This window comes from Triticum aestivum, chromosome 7B, assembly GCF_018294505.1.
Source record: "Triticum aestivum cultivar Chinese Spring chromosome 7B, IWGSC CS RefSeq v2.1, whole genome shotgun sequence".
Classification (NCBI taxonomy): domain Eukaryota; kingdom Viridiplantae; phylum Streptophyta; class Magnoliopsida; order Poales; family Poaceae; genus Triticum; species Triticum aestivum.
The window spans coordinates 741,881,308-741,892,661 of NC_057813.1; the positions used below are offsets into that span (position 1 = coordinate 741,881,308).

The 11,354-nt window shown below is 44.4% G+C and overlaps 1 pseudogene; it reads right to left on the reverse strand.

Annotated features, from left to right (window-relative positions):
• Positions 1-1,481: 1,481 nt before the first annotated feature.
• Positions 1,482-3,122, reverse strand: LOC123159240 (agamous-like MADS-box protein AGL80; annotated as a pseudogene).
• Positions 3,123-11,354: the final 8,232 nt, after the last annotated feature.

Consider the following 11,354-nt stretch of genomic DNA (forward strand, 5'->3'; position numbering starts at 1 on the left):
ACTAGTTGTATTCATCGTATTCCCTTATCAACAACAAGTTGTGTTTTCGGTCGTTGATTTTCCTGTGACCTTGATATTCATACTCATTCCGAGTTATAGAATTCTAACTTTCTCCATTTACCAAATATTGACATTGTCACACTCCCCACAAGCATGTGAAACATCTCGTCGCTCCCCTCACCATTCATTCTGTCTTGAAACATGAAAAGGTCTCGTGTTATATGTTAATTAAAAGCTAGCTTGAATCAACATAAACCCCACACAACTCTTGCTACACAAATGGCACATAGTGAGCTGCATACATACCTATATTCACCTTATCGGCTTATCACGGGCAGGCAATTAATAACCTTTTAATCATCCAACCTACCTTAACCCTTTACCCACATCTACCTATTTTCGCAAAAATGGACCTATTTGCAAACTAACCGTACATTCCATGCTCCTATATTTTCTAAATCTATCCCTGATTCTATTCTTGATTTCCCCCTTCTCTCGACTCCAAAAATCATCTATGTATCACACTATAACTTCATTTACCCACACTCTTATTCCTTTCATGCTCCTCGAGAACAGTGAGAACCATGACAGTTCACATCTCAGTCTGATCCATCTGATATATGTAAAACATGGAAGGAACGTGTGTTTATTATTGAATGTGACCTAAAATTACATACCTTGTTTTCTTCACATGGGCAAATTTCAGTTTTTTTATTTCGTTTAAATCTGGTCAAACTATGGTCAAACTACTTATTCAAGAAGTATTAGTGGTACTAAATAATTATTCAAGAACATTAGTGTTACTAAATAATTATTTCAGTATTTTGAATTTTTGTCAAACTATGGTCAAACTATGGTCAAACTACTTATTCAAGAAATATTAGTGTTACTAAAAATTATTGTTTTTTAGAATAATAGTTTCAAACTAAAACAGTGAAACGTGTGACATCTTGCTCAAGCTAAACTCCTGAGGGTTAATAGGATTGACATCTTACTATTGTCAGGAAAACAACAAGTGCAGACTTGGAAACGAGGGGGAATAGAACCCAGAAGTGAGAGGATGGGTGACTGGCTGGGAAGTTAGATGATTTGGAATGATGAGGGGTGATTAGAGATTAGAGGTTAAATTGAGCAGTGATGAGTGCTGATTAGAGATTAAATTGTAAAATAATTCAGAAATTTGAAAATCGAAAAAAAAAATCATAAAATTTCCTGAGCTCCAGACAGCGGCCACGTGGAGGGCCTTTAGTCCCGATTCGTACAAGAACCGGGACTAGGGGGGGGGGCTTTAGTACCGGGACTAAAGGCCCTCTAGAACCGGGGTTACCATGCACAGATTACGCGCAAAAATCACCTACCTCCAACTAGGGGGTGGAGGGCCAGCATCGACTGCACAGTGAACTCAGTAGTCTATGTCCATTGCAAATGATGATAGTTCTTATTCTTACTTGGTTGTTCACTTATTCTGCATTTTACAAGTTTCAGAAATATTGGCCAATCGGGCAAACTGTGCCATGCTGTCGCAATGTAATAAAGTCGCAAATCTTTATCCAGGCAAGCATGAACAATCCAGCAAAAACTGTCACCATGCAGTTAAGTCGCAAATCATTAATTCTCCAGCACATTTACATTCCTCCAGGAGAGCATATCTTCAGCACGTTTCTACCCCCCATAACGCAAGATTTTAGACACCAAAAAATATCATGACATTAAAGGCCCTGCCAGTACATCTCCCGAAACACGACCATGTTTCTTTCTTTTAATCGTGGTAGCAATCAGGGAACTACCAGGCACGCGGCTGTGCTGTACTTAAGTGCCGTAATACACACAATAAGCTGCTCATTTCTCTAAACACATGCAATTTACGATCTGCAGCGACGAACTGAACAACCACAGAGATCAAACGAAGGCCTATGGAAGAGACTTAGAGACCCCTACTGAATAACAAATTCAATCACTACAAATAAAAATGCCTTATTCATCAAAAATAATTATTAAAAGTGCCCTGGCTCAGAGAGCATGGCGAATAAAACCATAACAAGATACAACAATTCGAGGAAATAGCTGAATGTCTCATCTTCACGATGCCACTGTAGAATTTAACCATGCAGAAACTAATAAAACGAGACGAGACGAGATCGACGCTAGCTGGCCATGCACTCCGACGATCCTCATCCAGCTTACATGGGAGGGAACTGACTCCAATCGAACTCCAGATTGAACGACTGCATCTGCATCATCGTATCATCGCCGGTGAAGCCGGCTCCTTCGTGGCCACCAGCGTAGCCACCGTAGACCAGGGTGCCCAGATCCCCTCCGGAGCTCAGCAGCGTGCCCTCCTGCCGCTGCACTGGCGCCTGATGCAGCGCTGTAGACCCCATGTCTACGTTGCCGGTGGTGACCCATAGAGCTCGCGGCGGCGCCTGGTACATGGGAGGGAAATGACTCGAACCAAACTCCAGATTGAAGGACTGCATCTGCATCACCGTATCACCACCGGTGAAGCCGGCCCCGTCGTGACCACCAGCGTAGCCACCGACCAGGGTGCCCTCCGCCTGTTGCTCTGGCGCCCGATACAGCACCGGAGACCCCATGTCTATGATGCCGGTGGTGAAGCATGGAGCTGGCGGCGGCGCCTGGGAATGAGTTTTCCCCATGCGTTCGCCCATGCTCTTGATCATCTCCTCCACCTTGTAGCCAACGCGGGCGAGCTGCTCCACGCTGAGGCCAACGAGGCCCGGGAGGTTCCCGTCCATGATCTGTTGCAGGAGGTACCTGGTCTCGCGGTCCTGGCACTCGCGCCGGGACTTGTCGACCTGCTCATGGAGCTTGGCGATGCGCTCGGTGAGTAAGCCCTCCTGGTCCATCGTCTTCTTGCAACGCCGCAGCTCCGGCACGCTCTTGAATCCATTCAGGATACCCACCGCCTTGTCAGGGTAAGGGAACACCTCGGGCGCCGCCTCGCCCTCGCTGTACACCACCACGCAGGTCTCGACGTCGCACCGCTTCCCCAGCTCGCCCGCCTTCTTCATCAGCCCCTTCAGACGCTGCTTGTACCTAGAGCGCCGGGTCGAGTCGTCGCGGACGTACCCCAGGGTCACCTTCTTGGGAAGCCGACCCATCGCCGGCCGGCCAAGGGATAAATTAATAAAACTAGCCAAGGAATGGAATGTCGTTGTTGGTTTAGCTAGGCAGGGAAGGAGGGGTAGATTTTATAGTGGAGGGATCGCCTATGGATTAATTTCATGATATGATATGGCGACAGATATATAGGAAGAATATTGCATAAGATTTGGTGCCTTAATTGTGCCCCTCTGTAATTTTGGCGTCCTTTTAAACCTTCCTTCTAGTATCACTCTGTAATTTTGGCATCCATTTAAACCTATGTTCATGGAGAGCTTGCCGATGAGCGAACCAAATTGAACATAAGGTGACTAGTACCTGGATGAATTCGGAAGAGGGGAGGGCCTCCATCAACACAAACATCCATCACTTTTTATCGAGTTCTGTAATCCTATTCACGGCTTCCACAAGATCAATGTGTTGAAGCGCCCATACACATTACAATCCAAGAGGATGCTGCCAAGAATCCTCATTGCCACATAGTCCACACGATGTCACAGAAGACATATTCTGATGATTGAGAAGATCAGTTGTTGGGATAGATTGCTGCTCTAACCTCCATAAGAAATTTTTAATCTTGGAGGGTACATCTATTTCCCATAGCTTAGACCATGATTTCTGCTCGCTTTCACTGTTTGAAGAACCCAATCCACCATCTAGCCAGGTTGCGCATCTCAGTTTTGTAGAAGCAAGCATATGGAATTCTGACCGCACTGAAAAGACTCCATTCTTCTTGTGTTGCCATGACCAGAAATCATCAACATGTTTTGTGCACATCGGTAGGGATAGAATAGCTTTGGCATCCGTAGGTAAGAATTTTTCCGCAACCACCTCTCGGTTCAAAATTGCATTAGGCAGAATCAATTCCCCTGTAAGCTGTGGAGGCTTCTGTACTCTATTCATGATCGTCCTCATGTTATGGGGACGAGGTAGCCAATTATGCTGCTAATTTTTTGTCATTTCTCCATCACCTATCCGTCGTACAATTCCTTTAGTTGAAGTGTCACGCCCTTCCAGAATCCACCGCCACACTTGTGAAGGCCCCCCCCCCTCAGCTCGGCCTATAGAAAATTAGTAATGAAAGTACTTTGATTTAAGGATCCATGCACTTAGCGAATTTGGCTCCATTAGGATTTACCAAGCTTGCCTGGCTAGAAGAGCGAGGTTGAAAGGCTCTATCTTCCGAAAACATAGGCCCCGAGACTGTTTTGGTCTCGTCATCATACTCCATGAAACCCGACTGGGCTTCCTCTGGCCCTCCTTACTGCCACACCAAAATTTATGTATCAAAGAATTGAGGTGTTCACATAGTCCACGAGGGAGTTTGAAACAAGACACAGAGTAAACCAACACAACCTGAGCAACAGATTAATTAGCACTTCTTTTCCTCCAATTGACAGAATTTTGGCCATCCAACCTTTGACTTTGTTCCACACACCGTCCTTTAAAAATATCAAGGCCCCATTTTTGTTGTTTCCAACATCAGATGGCATCCACAGGTATCTATCTACCTTAACATTCAAAGCATTCATTACATTTGAGGTTGTTAGGGTAGCCCTTGTTAAAGAAAACAAAGGACTTGGACAAATTAACACTCTGCCCTGAAGCTTTGCAGTAACTATCCAATAATGAGGAGAACTCATTTTCTCCATCAACACTAGCTTTAACAAACAGTAGGCTATCATCTGCAAAGAGCAAGTAGCTTACAAATGGAGCCGATGGAGCTACTCGAATACAACTAAGGTGAGATGATTCATTTTTTAAGAGGCATGACAGGCCCTCCGCTGCAAGCAAAAATAGGTATGGAGAAATAGGGTCCCCCTGACGATCCCCTGGATTTGGTGCCTTAATTCTGCCCCCTATGTAATTTTGACGTCCTTTTAAACCTTCCTTTTAGTATAACTCTGTAATTTTTCCATCCCTTTTAAACCTTTTAACTTTACGTGCATGCGCGAGCGTTGGCCCAATGTATCGGGCAAGCGTGACATGGTGTATGCACGCGAACGGATTCCATGTGACGTAATAGTTTACACTAGAATGTGTCATGTGCGACACACGTCATCCCGCTGAGCGCATCAAGCCGTGCAAATGAAATACATCCGCGGTGTTTGCATCATCAGTCTTCGCCCATTTCGCTGGTACGTGATGCACCGAAGGGCAGCCAAACAAGAGGTATTTTTCAAGTAGGCGTGGAAGACTACACCAAAGACCAGTGATAATAGGGATTAGTTGGGTAGTTGGATCCTATTTCCTTAGGGATAAATAAGGCGTTGGTATAGTTCTCCTTATTTAGTGAGGTAACCTGCAAGACGGAATTGGGCCAACATATGACAATGTAATCCTCAATTTGATATGGAGCTTAGAATGCCCAGCAAAAATTAAAATCTTCATATGGCGGGTCCTACATGCTGCTCTTCCTTGTCGGGCAGTCCTAGCTTCTAAGCACATGAAGGTTAAAATCCAATGCCCATAATGCAGGTTTGGGCCTGACAGTATAATCCACTTCTTGTTTGAATGTCCAAGATCAGTAGAGGTTTGGAGACAATTGGGGCTGTATGAGATAGTAAAGAAGAAGTGCACAATATACAAGTCTGGAGAGGAAGTGGTGCACGAGTTGTTGCATGTGGAAGATACATAATTCTATATCCTTGGGTTTCCAAAAATGAGAGAGATGGTAGCTACCGCAGCTTGGTATTTGTGGTTTGAACATCATAAAGTATACCATGGAGAAGAAATTCAAACATCCACTCGGATCCCTAGCTGTACACGGACTCGCGGCAAATTTCAGTATCGCATGTTCACCAAACGCTAAACTTCGGTCTGGCATTTGGGAAAAGCCATCAAAGGGATACATGAAATTAAATGTTGATGCGGGGTTTGATCAAGATATACTTGAAAGATCCGTGGGGGCAATCATTCACGATCAGAGTGGACAATTAATTGCGCCGAATGAAAAAATAGACATTGTTGTTTTGATTCTTTCACAGCAGAGGCTCTGGCCGTCAGGTTTGGGCTGAACCTTGCGAGAACTGTCGGATGTAGGAGGATCATGGTAAGCATGAGATAAACATTCAATTTCAAGCCTGAAAGTATTTATATGAAAACTTGTTATTTTGTAAAGTATGAATATTAAAATTTTAAAATAATATTTCATAATGTTCAAGAATTTAAAATATGACAATCAATAATTGATGTGTCCATGGACCGCACTAGTGGCAAGTCCATATGGTTACCATTCAGGCCAGTGTGTTCCTATTGCCTGCTTAAAACGACAAATATGAGCTCCCTATGGTCCAACATGAATCATGGAACTGAATGGAATTGAATATTTAAAATTGAACTGCAGGTTTTTCTTTTACACTGAGGTAGCAGATTTGCGAAGGTAGATGGCTGCAAATTTGTGTTGAAAAATAGAGTTAGAAAATTTGCGGAGCCAAATAGAGTCAGTAGAGATCACGTAATTATCGTGTGTCCATGCGGGCGTGTGGGCACACGCGTGTGAGAAAGCAATCAACAAGCTTCGTTTGAAAAAAAATGTTTTAATATTTGTTTCTGTAACATACTGTGCGCGAGTCTTTGTGGTCTTATTGGTGAACACACAAAGAAGCATAAGTCTATCCAAATTAACTGAAAGCGGCCCCTTCTACATGTTCTGCCATCGAGCCTACATACATGAGAAACTATGAGAATATGTTATTAATCACTAATCATTGTTTGCCTTTAAATCTATTTTGATCATCATAGCATGCTTCCTTTGTCTTGTCGCATTATAGGGTTCACAAATTTGTGGTGGTGCAAAGTTATGTCATGAGTTCACATGAATGCCTAGATATTTTTCCATGAAAGATATTGGAGAAGGTTCTTCATGTCATAGCAAGAAGTCCAGGATTTTGTTGCAGCAGTCCAGGATTTTTTTTGTGGAGAAGGTTCTTCATGGAAGATATTGGAGAATGGTCTTCATGAAAGATATTGGCGTTATTCAAGGAGGAAATTATTGCGGCAGTCCAGGATTTTTTTTTTGTTACATGGGTTATGCTAGATGGTGTCAATGACACAGCGATTGTGTTGATTCATAAAGTCCCTCATCCCCAGGAGCTCAAGGATTTTTTATAAGTAGCTTGTGTAACGTGGTATATCAAATTGTCTCTAAATGCATAGTTAACAGACTACGGCCCTTCCTCACCGAGCTCATATCTGAAAATCAGAGCGCCTTCATTCCAGGAAGGCTTATATATGATAACTCTATCATTGCATTTGAATGTATTCACCATATACAGTCAATCAAGAATAATTCACCAGCTTTTTGTGCTTACAAGCTTGACTTATCTAAGGCCTATGATCGCGTTGATTGGGAGATTTTGGACAGGGCACTGGCTAAATGGGGCTTCTCTCAGCAATGGATTTCTCGCGTGATGGCATGTGTTTCGTCGGTGAAATATTCTGTGAAGTATATATAAATTTGCTTACCTAGTCATACACGACAAGACACCATTAAGATATTTGTTAGACCATGTGCTTTACAAATTTCTACGCAAGTATTTTAAGGATACTAAAATATACATGAATACACATACACATACAAATATATAAATATATGTTGTACAAATCATGCATATACTAATCACAAAATGCTCTCCTCTAGTCCCTTAATGGTTAAGTGATATGCAGTCAATATTCACACATCACCACTAGAGAATTACACCACAACATAATATCAAAACATTGAACCATATTCAAATTCTCACAATATTACTAGCGACAAGGTTTCTCCCATGTCCTCAAGAATCTAGTGGATTAATCACAAGACATCAAATGGGTCATGATCAATGGACATGAAATTATGATTAACAATCTGAAAATATAAATCTTTCACAACTAAAACCTCTTTGCGCCAACTATAGAAAGTAATCAACACCAAGAAGTACTCCCGACAAAGATTTCTGAGGCAATAATTTGTAGATTGAAAGGTAGGGATGGAGATGGATCACAGTGATGATGGTCCTGTTGATGATCCCCAGGATGAACAGAGCATTGGTGATGCCGATGCCTTCGAATTCGCCATTCTAGGGGGAAAGGGTGTTTGAGAAAAAACCCTCAAGGAAAAGAAAAGTGCTCTTCCTCGCAGATGGCGGTGGAAAAATCCCGTAAAATCACGAAGGAGCTTTTGTTTACTATAAGGTCATCGGGCACCGGAGCTAGCCAAGGGGGATCTTGTGGGGGCCACAGAACCAGGGGTGGTGTGCCCTCCACAGGGATCCCCCATGTGGGCCCATGCACTCCTGCTTTCTTTTGACATAAAAATAATTGTCATATCTTTTATGGAATTTTATGGTCGTCAAAAAATATTTTATCCACATGTCCTTGTTTTGCTTGTTTTCTGCAACATTCTAATAATTTCCCTCCTTCCGTAAATATGCAAATTCAGAGAAAAACTATTAGAAATGTGAAACATATCATTAATGAAGAGTAATTTATAATAAGAAATAGTGATGCAAAATTCACGTATCAAACATCACTCTCCAAGGTCCTCTGAAACAACATGCTGAAACTCCTCACGCTGCTAGATCAGCAACTTGGCATGATCTTTAGACAAGCAAGGAACTACACTTAGATGGGAGTAACAAGGCTCCATACATACACCCTCATTTCGTGCAAAATAAAAGTCAGCAACCTACTATAGAGCAGAGAAACGGGCATGGAGTCAAAAATCATAGCTTTGCAACAAACAACCCAGGTTGATTTGGAACAACCCGAAGAGCAACTAGAGCAACATAACAAAAGGGCACAACAAACACCAAGAGAGCACCTGGTAGAACACAAAAGACAATGTACTCTGGTGAAACCTGCCAAGTATTACATACCAGAATTTCATGCACTTGGCACTTATTCTTGGATCCAACAAATTGAGATGTACTTTGATCCAACGAGAATTCTTGCAAATCAAAGACTGAGATCACAGTCACATGCCTGCAAGGGCCTGCAATTTAATGATGGAGAGGCACTTGTATGACAACCACTATTGTCCCTTGGTAAATGTTCTACATATATATAGGAGATAGATCCACCGAAACATATGTTTGTGACGATGTGATAGCCTTTCATGCTTCTGGAGGAGGAGGAGGGACATTTTCTTGTTGGACTCGCCTCAAATCTAGTGGTCTCCGAAGGCCACATGGATAGCTTCAGTACCAAGCTAAAGTGCTATTTTCTGGTAGCCTATAGCCTATTTTTAAAATATTTATTACGACGGCTTGGAATTTGGAAGGAGCGCAATACTTTCAGTTTCTAGGTCTGTTCTTGCAGCTTGTATAGTTTATCTCTAGCAAAAGGAACTAGCTAGATAGCACATCGTGGAACTAGCTCCCAATTGCAAACTTATATGCTGAAGGAGGCGAGGCCACTGGGATGATGTAGAGCTAGAGGAATGATGGAGTAGTGTTGTAGAGGCCATAGGCGCTTCAAGAACCTCGGGGAAGCCACATGATGATGCCTCTGCTGACCGAAACTAGCTCATTGCCGCTGCCGCCAAGGCAAGTGAGGCCATGGGGTCTCCTTCTCGCCTCTGAGCATCGACCATGACGTTGTCTTCCCAAGCAAGATGACTAAGGACGGAGTGGTGTGGTCGTTCTTGGCTTAATCACCTAGAACTAGACACAGTCACCATGCATAGGAAATGCACAAAAATCACCTAGCTCCAACTCTGTGGTGGACGCGAGCATCGACTGCATGATGAACTCAGTAGTGTATGTGCATTGCAAGTGATCATAGTTCTTATTCATACTTGCACTACTAGAATTTCCTTATATACCTGGTGTCTAGCTCTTCGATGAGTGCCAATCCATGGGCACTCGGCAAAGGCACATACACCGAGAGCTACACTCGGCAACTAAGGGTTCACGGCAACGAGGTAATGTTGCCGACACAGCATCACAGTGAATAAAGCACAATCGACAAATCACACAGACGCCGAGAGCACTGAGGGAGTCCTGGATTAGGGGGTATCCGGACAGCCGGACTGTACACAACGTCCGGACTATTAAAGCGTGAAGATACAAGACTCAAGACTTCGACCCGTGTCCGGATGGGACTTTCCTTGGCGTGGAAGGCAAGCTTGGCGATCCGGATATTATATTTCCTTCCTTGTAACCGACTCCATGTAAACCCTAGCCCTCACCGGTGCCTATATAAACCGGAGAGGTTGGTCCTTAGAAGGCCGATCACAATTACAATCATACCATTGTAGGCTAGCTTCTAGGGTTTAGCCTCTACGATCTCGTGGTAGATCTACTCTTGTACTACCCATATCTTCAATATTAATCAAGCAGGAAGTAGGATTTTACCTCCATCGAGAGGGCCCGAACCAGGGTAAACATTGTGTCCCTTGCTTCCTGTTACCATCAGCCTAGACGCATAGATCGGGACCCCCTACCCGAGATCCGCTGGTTTTGACACCGACATCGGTGCTTTCATTGAGAGTTCCTCTATGGCGTCGCTACAGGGCTCGATGGCTCCTCCAGTCATCGTCAACAACACAATCCCGGGTGAGACCTTTCTCCCCGGACAGATCTTCGTGTTCGGCGGCTTCGCCCTGCGGGCCAACTCGTTTGGCCATCTGGAGCAGATCGACAGCTACGCCCCTGGCCACCAGATCAGGTTCGAAAACCTGAACTACACGGCGGACATTCGCGGAGATTTGATCTTCGACGGATTCCGGCCTATGCTAGGAGCACCGGACAGTCACGACGAGCACGGCTTAGACCTGCTGTCGGACAAAACTCGAGGTATCACCCCCGCAGTAGCCCCGGACCTAAATCCGGAGCAGGCTGCGCTGCCTAAGGACGGAGGGATGGACCCCGCCCCGCAGGTCGCGCACTCATCAGCGGTGGAGCCGAACACGGGTCTTGCCTCTGTGGTGACCTGTGACTCCGGACCCCCGGATTCATATCCGGACGCCGGTTCTGGTCCGCGCACTCCCGAACCAGTCAAGCCAGGTTGGGCTCCGGTAATGGAGTTCACCGCTGCGGATATCTTCCAGCACTCGCCCTTTGGCGACATGCTGGACTCACCAAACTCTCGCTTTCTCAGGAGGCTCTCGGCCGAACTATGTCCGGCTCGAGTGGGAGGCAGGCGATGAAGGAATTCGTTGCCCACCCACCACCCACTTCATTGCCATGGTCGATGATTTAACCGAGGTACTGGAATTTGATTCCGAAGACATCGATGGTATGGAC